This window comes from Aythya ferina, assembly GCF_964211825.1.
Source record: "Aythya ferina genome assembly, chromosome: 4".
Classification (NCBI taxonomy): domain Eukaryota; kingdom Metazoa; phylum Chordata; class Aves; order Anseriformes; family Anatidae; genus Aythya; species Aythya ferina.
The window spans coordinates 6,914,390-6,930,040 of NC_140300.1; the positions used below are offsets into that span (position 1 = coordinate 6,914,390).

The following is a 15,651-nucleotide window of genomic DNA, read 5'->3' on the forward strand; positions in this document are numbered from 1 at the left end:
GCCCTACCTCAGTACAAATGCCGTAACAGTACACCAAGAATGATGCTGTGCATATGTGTCTACCGTACCCGTAAATAAACTCCTAAGAATACAGCAACTCCTCAACAGTAAGATAGAAGAAACATAATAATTAAGGCTTTTTGGAAGAAGGGAAAAGCAGCAGGTATCAAACAATGGTTTTATATGCAGCTTCTTGTTTCTGCCAACTTGAAAAAAACATCTCTAGACAGCCATAGCAGATAAAATGCTCCTGAAGGCTGGTAACCCAAAATTAAGGGGAGTTGACAGATACTCAGAAAAGAAATATTTTTTCTCTAACCACAGAGTGCTATCATGTGCCATCCAGACTTACAAATAATAACAGTTCAGACAAAAATATAACATGGAATGGCACTAGCAGACTGTGTGGAGCCACAAAGGGATCTATGCTGAGATTTGCAACACTTAGACTTCTCCCTAGGACTTATAAATTTATTTAAATGTTTCTTACTGAACACACCTAGGATTTAAGTCTTAAGATTTAAGGTTTAAGAAAACTATCGAGCAACTCAGCACTGAACTTGCAGCCAAAAGATCTGCAAAGTAGGCAATCCCTTAACTTGACTTCAGGGCCACATGTGGTAGTACTCTGCAGATGTATGTGCCACACTAGGCTTTGCACAATATTAACCTGGGGGAATGGTGCTATTTCCCACTTTTACTCAACAGTCAGGTGGGTTAGAGGACTTGTCTGAACTGGAGGGAGTCCAGATTTAAGGTAAGCACTTTTCACTGCATAGCTGACTTTGTAGATTAAGACAAATCTTTTGTGCATGGCCACATGTAAATGTTTAGAGGTCTGTGATATTTTCTGAATGAAAGTTGGGTACTGCAGAATTACCAAGCAAGAGCAAATTGGGTCTTTAAGAGTAGAAGGGATTAGAAGCTTTGAAGTATAAATTCTCTTGTGAATCTAGTACCAGGTGCTAATATTTAGGTAAGCATTACCATCCTGAATACAGAACTGAGATATTAAAAATATATAAAATATAAAAAATAATTTAAAGAAAAATAGTTTGAAATATTCCTAGCTCCTGGTTCAACTCACCAAAATCTATCAGCCCAAAATTCTACATAGGTATAGTCCCACCCCCAGTGATGGGACTTCTCTGCAGTTAAAGGTAAACCATACCATTTGTGTGAATATTTGCAGTAAGGGAGTCAAAAAAAAAAAGAGGTATTCTCACCTTATAGATATTTTCCTAGTTTTATTTAGCTCATGAAACATTAATTGCTGGAATCAGAAAGCAAAATTATTTAAAATCAACGGGCATGATGAAAAGCAATGCCTTTGTGTATTAGCCTGGTATGTCTGTTGGAGAGCGATTGGACATCAACAGCAACTTCATATGTTTAGTAAAATTTGTACAGCCAATTTTCAGTTTATAAAGTGTGGCATTGTTCTGGAGTATACCCTGACGTGGACTTTATGAAGAATGCACAAGGTAGTACTGACTTTATGAAGTCCACTTTGAAGACAAGTATCAAATTAAAAATAAAAAGTGAACACAGTCTTTGATATGTGACTTGGAAACTCACACCGATTTGCTCCCTGAAAGCAGCCATTTCAATGATGCCATGGGGTTTCACTCAAATCACAAGACTTGAGCCTATTTTACTAGATCGTGAGATTATTTTAATAATAAGGTGTTCAGAACCCTAAGCAAATTCTAATTCCATCAGAAAACAATGAAAGAAACTGGAAAATGACATGACAGATAAGTTCAGATATGAAATACTATAGAAATTTCATCTACATAGTCATGTGCACTCACTCATACAGATTTTTGCACAATAAGCTGTAGGATATGGACCAGCTAGGAAAAAGAAAAGAGTGGAAAAACTGTTGTTCTGTGAGTTTCTCCTGCAGACCTCCCTCCTCCGACACAAATGATAAATTTCTCTTGAAAACCTTGTCATTATGGGACAACTGATCATTTGCAGAAGGAAGGTTAATATGGCACAGCAGAGGAAACCTATCCCAGGTGTAAGCACTGATTAGTGCAATAAAAAGCCATGGAACTTCTAGGTCTTCCTCTTATTCCTAAATTTCATTCTTTATAACAACACAAGTTCATCTGGACAGGAGAAGCAGAACAGAAAAAAAACAGGGTGTGTGAAGATCCCACCTTTCATCAGCCAAGATCCTCTCAGTTGCTTCTAGAGGAGGTAAGAGGTAGGTCTTTAAAACCTAGAGAATGAAGAAGGAATTGAACTTGTGTGTTTGTGTTTCACTTCCCAGGCAAGTTCTCTTGACCTCAAGCTGTCATGTAATATTAGGAAAAAAAAAAAAAAAAAAAAAAAAGCTTCTGAATGAACACATTTTAAAGCTAAGTTTTCTGATGTTTGAATGCCAATTTATCTTTGTAAGAACTGAGCCTATTGTTGAGATGGGCAAGAAGCATTGCAGTGGGACAAGTAACAACCACAAAAGAACTGAAATATCCAAAAATCTTAGACAATCAGTCTATCTTCAGGCCCTGGAGAATGCAAGAAGACAACTTCACTGCAGCCATAAACAAGGCATCTGGAGAGGTGAGATTCAAGGTGTGACCTTTCTCTGAGCATTTGTTGTCAACTCTCAGCTTGCCTTGTCAGCTTTTGCTGGGGCCACTGTGGGGTGCCCAAATCCCCACACATTGCCACTCTAAAGGGAAATGAAATAGCTGAACATGACTTCTGCTGTCCATGGGCAAGGAGGCTGAGTACTTAAGAGTGACCTCTCATGCTTAAATGTTAGACATATACATTTCTTCCCAATGCTTTGAACTCTTTTGGTTAGTAGTGCCTGATTCTCATGTCTTCACACACTGGTTCTGAATGTTTGTGCTCTAATTTTCAAACTAGGCAAAATTCCCTGTATCAAAAAAGAAACCCTGCTTAATGAAGGGCTACAGAGCTTTTATAAAAGTCAAGTGAATAAGACTAGTTATTCTAGTCTTATTATATCTAGTCTACTAGTTATATATAAGACTCTTCCTCCTCGCACCCTCATGATCGGTTATGCAAATCAAAGTTTAGGTTTGTGACTTTCCTTAAAAACATTATAAATGCTTTTATATCTCATTGTAAATAGTATCTATATTGGTTTTGGCTTACGCTGTAGATAGAGAATGAAACTTCCTTTTTTTTTTTTTTCAATTTCTCAATGCATGGATTGCCTGTATAATATAGAAAACAGCTGTTTTATTAAAAAACAGGCACACAAAAATTAACAGCTCTAAACATCGTATGGATTTTTTATCCTTCTTATCAAGCTATTGATTAGATTAACATAATTCACTTTTGAGAAGAGGACAACTTACCATTCTGATCCATATTTTGATTAATTATTCCATAAAACCTCTTAGTTTATAAATTGGTTATTTCAGATTTCTAGTTTTAATGATCTGGCACTGAAAAATTTAGCAGGTTTTGGGTTACTTAGTTGTGGACACTGGAAAGGATCTTTTTGTTTTCAATTTTAAAATGATTAAAGTATAGCATTACAATGTAGACAACACTGTCTTTCTACCTACCAAATCTATGAGCTAAGATGATTGATTTTATCAAGTGTAAATCAGTATGAAATTGATTTAATGACCTGGCAAATTCTGTCATTCAGCTGGAGAGGAAAAAAATGTGCAACGTTTCAACAGCTGCTTCATTGTTTGTCCATTACTTAACAAATAAAATACAGCAGTTTGTGTATGACAAGGCAATGTACAGATATTGTTTTAGAGCATCATTATGAGTCTGGTAAATAGGTTTAGACTAGGAATATGAAAACAAACTGTAATTTTCTGTAGTGGTGTTTAAAGGGCTTATGATTGGCAGCATAACTGATTATATTGACCAAAAGAGCTGTGGACATCTGGCTTTCTAGACCTACAGATGAAAGACCATATGTTATAAAAAAAAAAAAAAAAAAAAAAAAAAAATATACAGTGTGAGAGGGGAAGAAAATGGTAGTAGGCTCAATACATGAACAGGGGTCAAAGCTAGCAGCAATTCAGTCTTGTCACCACTGTTACTCCAACAAGGGGTGAATTCTGTAGGGCTGTTGGGCAATGGAGAAATGTTGTTGACTTGTTGCCAAACACACAGTTGGGCTAACAACTGAATACCTCTGAAAGTCTCAGGGATCTCTTTGCTTCACTTTCCGCTTCACTTTCCCTAATGATGATACAAATAACAGCCTAACATTAGAAATGCCTGCAATTTACCCAAAACATCTCATGTCTGTTCCATCAGCTGTTTCACCAAGCTTCAACTGTGTATAGTGTAACTGTTTAAGATCAAATTAGGGCATACTACAGTTTTCAACATATATCCCAATTTTCCCATGCTTACAGTTCTGCAAACAATGCATCCATTCAAATTCATTGCATGTGAATTATGAAGGGACTGAAGGGCTCCATTCACTCATAATTTAATGTTTGATGCCCTCTTTTCAAATTCTTATTTCAAAGTTAGGGTCACAAGTTTAAAATGAGTTGCTTGTGCTGTTCCCTATTAGAGTTCACAAAAAAGATACATTAATTTTATAGGCTTAGCTTCTGGTATGAGCTGTTAAAACAGCAGTACCTTTACTGGTTTAGGGAAAAAAATGTTATTCCTAAAGGTAAAATAGGACATGATGTTACTTTACCAAGTGCTACATACTGGCATATCTTTCACTTTTGTCTTTTTGATAAATGAAAATGAAAAAGTGCGTATTGTAAACAGTGTAAGAAAGCTCTGTTTGAGAAATGAGGGGGAACAGATTAGAGATATTTACTCTTCTCGAAGTCAGTGTAATACATTTCAGAAAGTAAATAAACAAAATTCACACCAAGTTGGCTGGCATTTTGAAAGGTGCTAACTCAGCATACTACTGCAAGTTTCTGCTGAATTGAGCACTTTTTATTCTTGAAACAAACATCTGTGATTCAGTGTGATAGATTTTAATATAGTTAGACAATACAAGTAGATGTGTTTTAGAGAAAAACATCAGTATGAGTGAATGGTACTTGCAAGCTCCACAATACCAACTTTTAAATTATATTGAATAATTTCACTGCAGATTGCTCCTATCTACTAAGAATCTTTTGTATTATTGAGTGAAGTCAACAGAGCAGATAAAAGGATATTTTTCTCCAAAACATGATTTCAACTGTTTTAAATCAGAATTTTATGTAGTATACTAAACTACAGCATTTGTATATGTCAGTGCTTTCAGGTGACTTAATGCAGTGATATAAAAAGTGCCAAAGCGCACTAAAAATTGCAGAATTCACTTCTAATATTGTTTATTTTCATATTCTCACTAGGTTAACTTACTTAAATCAATTCTAAACAAGAGCAAAAGGAAAAAAAAAAAAAAAAGTAAACTCATTCCAGGAATAGGAAGAGAATGTTCTCCCTCATCTCCCAAGACAATAAGCAAATATGACCCCAAGTATGAAGCAGCTTCATTTTTTACTTGGATCTTTAAAACCAAAGGCCAGCTATAAAGATTTTTCTTAATCTCTAAAATCCCAAACACCAGCTAGGCGTGGCCTATTCCATTTGTTCCCACAGCTTTCATTAAGGTTTTTACACAATACAGCCTCCAAATGAGCCAACTGCTCTGATTTCAAGGAGAACAGGCTGTAAACAGTGTACAGTTACTCTTTGCAAACCCACCTCTAGCATCCTCAAGGAAGCGTGAAAGTTCTCTAGATACTTGCAAAAGACAATTGCACAACACTTTATGTTCAGTAATAATTTTGTTATTGGGTTCAGATGATAAAGTGGATACAGATGTTCATTATCAAGACAAGCATTTGTAAACAAGGAAGCAATCCAAGAAGCTGTTAACGACTGAAAAGTCCAAGGCTGACCATCATATTTTGCCGAGTCACAGATGTCTATCTTTAAACCTAAAAAATAAATCTGCCCTCTCTACAATCAATAGGAGTACAAACTGGATTTTTGTCATCATACCCACCCTTAAAGCATACAGGCTATTTTACACATGGCATATTTAAACCTCAGTGGCCTGAATGTGCAGAAAAGCCTGCCAATTTCCAGCTGACTAGTACTTGCTCCTGCAAATCTTTCCCTATGGTCTCCCTGCCACACCTTTCCCCCAGAAGCTCTACTGGCTGTGAGGTAGAGACTCATAGCCTGGTTTTGCTGATCTTAATTCTGGTGACAACAATAGGTAATAAAACAGACCTCTCCTAGGGCCTTTTCCAGGGGTATTTTCTCTCCCAGTTTCCCAGTGAAGGAGAAAAAAACAAAGAAGATCAACTGCAGGGAGTCTCAGCTTCTGCTCATCACGTTAAACATCCCAGACTCTATCCTCATCCTCTGGAGGGAATCATTCACATACAGATTAACCAAAAGGATTATCACGCAACCGGATTATCCACACAGACAGGACAGCTCAGTCAAGTAGTAAAACGACACCTTTATGTGTTTCCTGCCTTTTAACCTCTAGGTTTCTGGACTCCTGGTACTCATCCCTTTAAGCACCACCATATTTTAGGAGCTGCTGAATACACAATGGAAGAAGATTCGTTGGTGGCTGGTCTGGCATGTCTGAGTCATTTCTCATCAGCCACAAGATGTCAGTGTTGCTGAATGTTATTATTCTCACCTGCAAAGAAGCATCTCTATATGTTGCTCAAGGTGGCTGTCGACATTAGGCTTTGCGCAGCAAGCTTAACAAAATAACTGAGAAATAACACACAGTCGAGGACAATAAAAAGCTGCATAACAAAATGAAGTGTATTATTAATGAACCTTAATAAGTAAAACTTGAAGTACGTGGGTATTTCTGCCACCTTCTCCTAAAGTGAAAATCCCTGTATCTTTTCACAAGTCCCAAAGCAGCTCATGAAAAAGTTGAGCTTGGCAGATGGCTCTTGCATAAGGACATCACTTTGAATGGAGCAACTGGAGATGACACCAGAGCTGTTTCATCAGGAAGAAATTAGTCCATCCAACCAGAAATGAGGCTGTCCAGGAACTCTGGCTCTACCAACTCTCACTAAATATGATAAATGAAATCAAAGAACGTGCTAATGGACTATCTGTCTTCCCTTTTTTATTCCTAGTGTATCAAGCTTTGGCAGAAAGCTCTGCCCATGTAGGTCTACCATGGAGACTCATTTCTGTGTCCAGACTCATTTCTTCTCAGTATCACTTCCCCATTTGTATCAGTACATGTTTTTGCAAGGTCAAACTACAAATCAGATGATTGGACTATGTGGTTTTAAAACACTCTTTCCTTTTCCCAAGCCTTACTAAAAGTCCAAGGTCAGGCAGAGGGGGAACTTCTGAACTGATATTGTTGTGGACTTGGAGTATTGTGAAACTGCACCTCGGATTTCCTCTGCAGACTGAATGACCTGCCTGTTGATTATTTTTCTGCTTCCTTCTTGGTTGCAGGAGATTTGCTTCACCAGCCACTGACTTGACTTCCACTTCTAAGTATAGCAAAGCACTGGTACTATTAGCACAAGAATTCCTGTTTACATTATTTGCTTCCATTCATGTCCTCTGAGCTTGTTTACTTTCAAAACCACAGGAAGCAGGAATTTGGTGGGAGTAGAGACAGAACTGTTCAGCATGGAAAAAAATAATTAAAAAAAAAATGAATAGAGATGGATGAATTTATACACACATGTAGTTATAAAAATATACAATGGAAACATGGTTATTTTGGTTGGGAAGTTAAGTAGACAGTTCAATACATTTCATCCACCTATAACTTCATTTAGAAAATATGAATATATTTCCTAATGTCAAATCCAAGTATTTCCATTAAAGGAGATATACTGAAGGGAGGGAAATATTTTTACATGATTCTTGCAACCTTCCATACCCCTCCATTTTTTCACAAAACACAATGCATTCTTTGAAAAATGCTACAAAACAATAACAATAAACCTCAGGGAAAGTCCTTCCTGCTTCCAAATTTTCCACTTGTGCTGAACTTCTAAACTAAGAAAATCCATTCCCCATTTAGCAAAAATTGTTCTCAGTAAAGGCAACTTCTGATGGGTCCTCCCTGTTCCATTAAGCAGCCTGTTTGTAGCAAATTCCTATTTTTAACTCTGCCTCATCTTTGCATTATGTTGAAAGCACCATCTTCTCTGCCTGGACTGAGGTTCTGTTTGCTGGCCTCATTCTGCCTCCCCTGCTAGCACCAGCAGGCCCAGGCATGCCAATATTCACAGGTCTGCAGTAGTTGGCATGCCCAGGCACTGTGCACACGCGCAGGCTGACTCCGCACTGCGTGCACAGTGACCATTTGTCTGAGCTTTCCAGCTGCCTGGAAATCTGGTAGATTAATGCCCAAAGTGGTAGAGTTGGCAGGAGCACAGTGGAGAGATTCTCAGAAAAGCCTGACAGTTTCTGTTGAAGTAGCTAGCCTCAATAAAAAGTTGCATTTTCCAGGGTCGTCTCAGGATGAGGATGACTTTGATTTTTTAATTTTGTTTTCCTGGGGTCCCACTCAGTTAAGGATATTTTCACACAAATTCTAAAATTTCCAAGCTATTTACCAAAACTACATAGGCTTGCTGAGCAAACTACAAACCTTTGGGGAGATGGATGTTAGTTTTTAATACAATTCCTGGAAAAGTTAAAGAGGTGACTGAAGCAGGGTTATTCGATCCAACTCATACGTATACAGTGGGCTAACTTAGCTAAACAAATTATTGTGCTTCAAATAACTAGAGCAGTCTAAGAGGTAAGGGTTGGGACTGAATGGGAAAAGATTTCATCAGCCCAAAATTAATAGAGACAGGGATGGAAATACAAGACTTAAAAACCAGAGAGCAAGAGGAGTATCTAATTTCAGGTACTCCAGTGTAAGGGTGAAACAGCTTCATTTATGTGCTTTCTGGCTGAAGTGAGCTCTGGCACCAGAGCCCTGCCCTAAGGGTATGGCTTTTTCACCTGCTTTTTTGCCTTCCACCCCCCTGACTAGTCAGGGATTTTACTGGTGGGAGGTAGGATGAGGAACAGTCCTATGGCACTTTTTAGATTTTTTTTTTTTTTTTTTTTGAGTGGGGACTCAGGGAAAGAAAAACGCAGTTCTTATTTTAAATTATAAAAGGGCAAACTTCAACTGTATTGCTTAATTTAGTTTCACATGCAATAACCTTTCAAATGGTGCTTGAAAGTCAAGTCAAATTTCAATATAAATGATATTGCCAGGTTAACAGTAACGTATGAGACACTGCCCTTTATGTTTCGCTATCATCCCTTTGAATGTGTTGAACAGTAATTTTAATAGAATCATAAAAATCTTCAATTTCCTCTGTAGATTTAACCAGTGCCAAGAGCAGTAAAAGAGTTATGCTTCTGTCTCATATGTAAAGTTTGTGACTATTTCAACATCTCAATTTTTGCAGGTCTTGTGTACGTAAATGCTAAGCCTGTTAAGCCTTTGCTTAGAAATCCCTTCACAATAAGAACAGCTCAAATTTTGTCCTTACTTGTTTCTTCAAACGAAGATGTTAGAATTGGAAGCTACAAGTGAAAAACAACAGGGAGGTACGGAAATATCCTGATGCCAATGCGCTTCATAATTTGACTTCTGTGAATATTCAGTGCTGCAAATTAAACAAGGACACTGGAAACTTATTTAAATATGTATCAGATTCTGACACACGGTTAGGTTTTAATGTGAGAAATTTAAAACCCTCAAAGTAATTTCTTGAGAAACATTTAAATGACAGAAAACTGTGGGGAGAGCAACGATGCAACCTCGGCTTAAATTACAGCCTTTCAACACAGGGCTGCAAGGAGGGGAAATGTGTCATCACAAGAGCCACAGGGGCAAAGGGAGTGGAGGAAAACCAGGAGAAGTGAGAGAACAACTTTGGTGTCCCCGGACCTCTACTGTGTGCAGCCACCCTGCCCTGGTACAAACGGCTGTGCAGAGGGATGGGAAATCCAGATGTTTAGGCTGGGAGCTGGGGATGCAGAGGTTTTGTTGCCAGATGGATGCCAAGATGGGTCAGATGCCACCCCCCCCAGCACTTCTCATGCCCCATATTGTCAGCTCCAGAAGTACCCATGGGTTTTCTGTAGCCAAGCTCATTCATGTTTTCTTTGACTGGTTTGAAAGAGGAATTGCTCGTTCTGACCAAGTGCCTTCAGAAGTGACGAATGCTGCACAAAGGAATATAGATTTCCATTTTTTAATTATTCCATGTTCAGGTTGTGGTCAAGATGTGACTACTCAGACTGGGATGGTTTGATTAGCACTTCATAATCACCTAATTTTATTTATTTATTTATTTTATCCATTATATCCATGGGGAAATACTTTCAGTAAAATTGGCTCCGCTGTTTCTTAGGAGGAGATTGAGGTCAAATATTGTTCTGGCCATGTGAAAAGACAAAACGAAATATTCCAGCCAGCCCCAAAGATTCTGATGTTTGAAATATGTCAGGAGCATCATTTCAGGGGTAGGACAAGCATTTTTTCTGCTTTTATGAATATGTCCCCAAACCTGGCCAAAAGAGACACTTCATCTTATATAGTTTCAGTCAACTTGCTAAGGATTAAAAGTGCAACTTCCAAAAACTGTGGGAATGTAACTCCAGTCCCAGTATGCAGGAGCAGAAATGGAGTTTCTTGGGCTTTTTTCTGGCACATATTGGGAGCTGCCCTGAAGAAAAAAGTGGATTTATTGGGCATTAAGCTATAGGTTACATGTTATCTGGGGCAAGTCTTTCACAGATGACCATTGGAAAGTCATCTTATTTTTTTCACATGCCTTATTTCTGACACCAGTTGTATGATTCCCATGAATCTTTGCTATGAACACATAAAGCACCATAAAATACTAAAGGCTCTGAAATAAAGGGTCATCATCTTCTTATCTTGGTGTCTTTTTGACACAGAAGTGTCTGGCTCCATTCAGTATCTGTACAATAGATCTAATAACGCCTCTTTACAAGGCCATTGTGGACAGAAATTGAGTAGTTTGGGGAAATTGTTAAGATACTATAACAATGAAAAGGACAAAAGGAAGCCTAGGATGAATCTAATAATCCCATATTAGTTACTAAACAAAGCCAGAAGCCATACTTAATAATGGAACAGCAATACCTGTGTTCACGTCATTTGAGAGCTCAGCATGAAGCAAAAGAATCAGTGTCAAACTGGGATTTCAAGAAAACCTTTAATTATAGTACTTACTAACTTCAGGTACTTGATTTACCCTTAACCTTCACACAGTGTGGGATTTTTTTTGTGTGTGTTCTCATACATTAGCTATGCAACACACCCTCTACAAATTTACAACATTCTGATCTAAACCAAATTCAAAATTTGGAAATGATTGATTAATTACATGCCAAACTATTAACTTATTTTCTAATTACGGACAGATATTTTAATTTCTTAAGGATTCCCTTTATTGTTTTGCAAGGTAAGCAAAGATTTTGCACAGTTGTATATGCTTACATTAACATCATCTGCATCTAACCTTGCCCTGGGTTTGTTCTTTTTAGTGGAAAATGTTCTGAGAATTTACCATTTAAGCATCAGTCATTCCATGAGAGTAACCCACAAAAACAATCTGGATCATCCTTTTTGCAGAAGGACGCATGTATAATGTCAGTAGGACACACTGCTACGAACCCAGAAAATACTTAAGTGTGTTTCTGAATTGGGGCCTGGTTAAGGCATCAGTTATGGTTATTTGCAAGTCACATTTCAATATCCAGCTTTTCAGGCTGTGTGTTTTTGTAGTTGCAACTTTCCACCTCCCCCACACTGATTTAAGTGATGTTATTCTTGGCTAATAGTAATTGTGAGAAAATTGAATTCCATCTGTTTCCACCAAAAGCAGAAAATAGAATGTGAGAATCAATAGAAGACTGCACTTGTTATACACATTTGTCACAATCAGTGGCTTTGCTAAGGAAACATGTCCACAGGTATGATTTGCAAAATAAATAGCAAGTCCCAGCATCTGATCACCAGCTGGCTTATTTAAAAGCCACTTCTGACAGCTATGGATCGTGAACTTTCAGATATTGCATGACCCTTCCAGACCCGTTCAAGGGGAAAGATGTCTTTCACTGGACAGATGAGAATTTTAATTCAAATATAGATCTGGCTGTGCATGCATCATCAACGTTTTGGCTTTGCATTCGGCAGTTTCTCAATCCTACATGACCAATTTCTCATGTTCATGCTGATTACTCCATATCCTTTGTAATTTCATAAATAGTTATTGTGCATCATCAGAGATTTCTATATGACTAATATCAGCATAATTTCTTTCTTTTTTTTTTTTTTTTTTTTTTTTTTTTCCCTGTTAATGTTGTCAGAATTGAAACCTCTGCAGCTCTTCTTGGCTGAGCTGTCTTATTCATGGTCATGACCAAACCATAGAGAGATAGAGAGGCAAACCCACAACACTTTAATAAGTCCTAGCAAGCCTATGCTCATGTGCAGGCACAGCACCACTCATTCTTCAAATCCATATTCCATCCACATGGTAGGACATACCAGTGTCTTATCTGCATGTTTTTATTGCAAACATAAGCTGGGTGGATCATTGCAAGAGTACTTCAGCAAGAACTGCTGGATTCCTTGTATTGTGTTTAAGGTTTACTTTACCACGGTTTGCCTAATCCTGTTACAGTCTCTGTGTAATATGACATATTTTGCAAATGGTGCTGTGACACAGCCAGTGCTGCCTTGATGTTTCTTGACAGCGTCAACACAACCCAGTTTAGTACTCAAGAGGGCAGAGCACCCTCTGCAGCCTGAGAGACAAATAAAAGCCCATCTCTGGGCTGCAGCAAGGTGGGACCCATCCATCCAACAGGTGAGTTGTTCTGCAGCTTGGGATCTCCTCAGCATGGTACAAACCTCACCTTCAGGTTGGTGGTACAGGGCAAAGCTGGGCTCACCTGCCCCCCCTGCCACCAAGAGGAGGACCAAGGCCACCCCAGTCGTTTCAGCCAAGAGTTCCTCCCAGGAACAACAGGCATAGCTCATTAATTTAAAAGGTGGTTTGGGGGTTCCTCGCTCATTATGAGACTTGCAATCAGGTAACTAAAATGGTTTTCAATAAAATGTGAATGCTCAACTATAGAAGCTCAAATACCTTTAAAGTTAATGCCTGTCGTTTGCCAAAATACATAGGAAAAAAAGGTATATTAGATTTCTGCACAGCAACAGTAAAAAGCAAAGTCATTAAAAAGGAGCATTGTTGGATGTATAATGCCATTACATTAGTTAACAATATGCCTTCATCTGGAAGTCTGTTTGCCATACCTGTGATTGAATTTTAGCAAAATGTACATGCAATAAAACTTGGAAAGTCCAAAGTGGTTAATTACAATGTTCAGCAGCCTGAAAAGACTCCCATAGGCAGAGGGATTTAAGGGAGTATAGCAGCCTTCAATTTAGAGGCAAGCAAGTAAAAGGTGACAGAACAGAGGTGTGCAACATAAAGAAAATCTTGAGAAAATTAAGGTAAAATCAGGTGTTCAGTATTCTTAAAGGTTTCCCTATGGGTCAACGCAGTTGTAAAAATTCTTAAATGAGTCAAAAAAAAAATTTCTACAGTGCCTAACTGCTATGAAAACGTTAGAGGAAACAAGGAGTCAACAGCTTTAAAAGAGGGCAGACATTTAAATTTATATCTGCAATTATCCTCACTGAAATAACACATAGGAGATTGATTTGTGGCTGGGTACAGAGTGAAAGCTGGTTGCTGAAGATCCAGCAGTATTCAAGTCTCACCAGTGCTGTGTGCAAGAGGACGGTCCCTTTCCTAGCCCTGCTGGCCATGCTACTTCTGATGCAGACCAGGATGCCATTGGCCTGAAACCTAAAAAACTGCTTTGGCAGGTGCACCATTCCTAGCTAGGCAACGCGGTGGGACATGAAACCTTTGCCTGCCTGTCCAGAACAGGGAAAGGAGTCTGGCCTTTCATTTCCAGCTAGGCATTTTATCAACTGAGCACTCAGAAAATATCCATAATATAGTGAAAGTGATGAGACAAGACAGTTAAATGTGTCTTTCCTACTAGAAGCTCCATATCATACACTTTTATCATATCAGTTGGCAGTAAGATAAAGTTCTTACACTGTCCTGTGCTGTCTACTAGGAAAATAATAAGCCATAGTTCCATAGTACAGCAAGTGCTGTATATAAACAAGTTTTTTCCAAGTCTTCCTTTTCAAAATTCATGGGGTTTTCAAATGTTTACACTTCCTAGTGCCTTTCCAGCAGGAAATGGCCAGCTTATGAATGGGGACAGCATGTGGCTCCAGTCAGATTGAAAGTAATGGGAAATGGAAGACACTGGACAGGGGAAAAGTTCATGAGTTAGGTGCCAGTAATTGGATACTTCTAAGTTTGTTTGGGTTTCTTTTCTTTGAAGAAAAAAAGAAACAGTTAAATAAATCATATCTGGAAGGAAAATTAAGCTCTCTGGGGCTAAAAGCATGAGACAACTGAAAAGCCAAGATCTGAAGGTAAAATCTGTGGCAGACCCATATCCTGTATTAATCAAGCAGATAGATGGGGAGAGATGTACCGTACTGACCAGATGATAATCTGCTTCCTGTCTGCAGAGGCAAGATGTCCTGAGCACATGTACTCTAGCACAGTCTGAACCCTAAAACAAACCCCACAAAAATTATAATCAACATCTAGCTTGACAACAACAACTAAATCCAGGACATCTTAAGCTGATCATGTGAGCCCTTACAGTCAGACAGAAAGGTAAATGTCATAACAGGGCTGAAATGAAGAAATACCATCTGCATATTAGGCACAGAAGGGAAACTTAATACAGATACTTATATAGCTCTGTGTTTGCACTCAGATGCTGAGCAATGAATTATACCCAAAATGTTATAGGACCAAGACAGCTAAGTTTGAAAGGGCCAACAGCTTTTCAGATGAGATTACACTGCCTGCCGTTTACCCACATACATGTTTTTCCTTTAAATAATTACTGCATGTTCATATTAGCACAGGTTTTTAAATTAGAAAAGATAGAAAGTCCCTGGTTTTAGAGGTTTGCTTTTGATTACTTTCTGAGTTTTCAAACTTTCAGATATACTCAGGTCTGATTTCCAGGTCATGTCTCATAACTGGATGGAGCAGAAGCCAATCTGATTTTTAAAAACCAACACTCACTTCCAGGACCTAACGTGTCAAGAATGGTCATTAAATAATACAAGATTCACTACAATCTACTACATTACTTTCTTAGCAAGACTTCATCAGATGAAGTTACTTTAATAACTTTGGTGTTGTCAAACATGGCTTTCAGTGCAACTTGCTGGAGACATGCTCTGTGTGAACAAACACACACCCCTACCTGTTATAGAGACTCTGCCAAACATTTCCCCACAAAACCAAACCATTTCACCTACAGAGGACCTAGCAAAGCTGTGTCTTGTGTTCTTTCTGTGCTAGCTCAGAAGATGATAATCACAGGAAAGAAATTCACCTCTTCATCATCCCTGTCTTTCACATGTGCACACACATATGAAAACATGCTAACACATCTTTCCACGTGGAAGAAATCACAGTGGCTGAGACTATTAGGAAACTGCATGTGGTTGTGACTCACATGTGATTGTGTCCCTGGGATGCTGGAAAT

At 38.4% G+C, this 15,651-nt stretch overlaps 1 protein-coding gene and 1 long non-coding RNA gene across 3 annotated transcripts in view; one reads left to right on the forward strand and one right to left on the reverse strand.

Moving 5' to 3' along the window:
- LOC311436081 (uncharacterized protein) overlaps positions 1 to 15,651 on the reverse strand; it is a 49,111-nt gene that overhangs the window by 20,215 nt on the left and 13,245 nt on the right. The gene's annotated exons all lie outside the window — the stretch shown is intronic.
- LOC311436884 lies at positions 2,096 to 7,539 on the forward strand. 2 transcript variants are annotated; one of them, XR_014693153.1, is made up of 2 exons: positions 2,096 to 2,215; positions 5,331 to 7,539. It is a non-coding gene; the product is annotated as an uncharacterized lncRNA (long non-coding RNA). The 2 variants fall into 2 exon arrangements; XR_014693154.1 differs by having other exon boundaries at positions 2,102 to 2,208.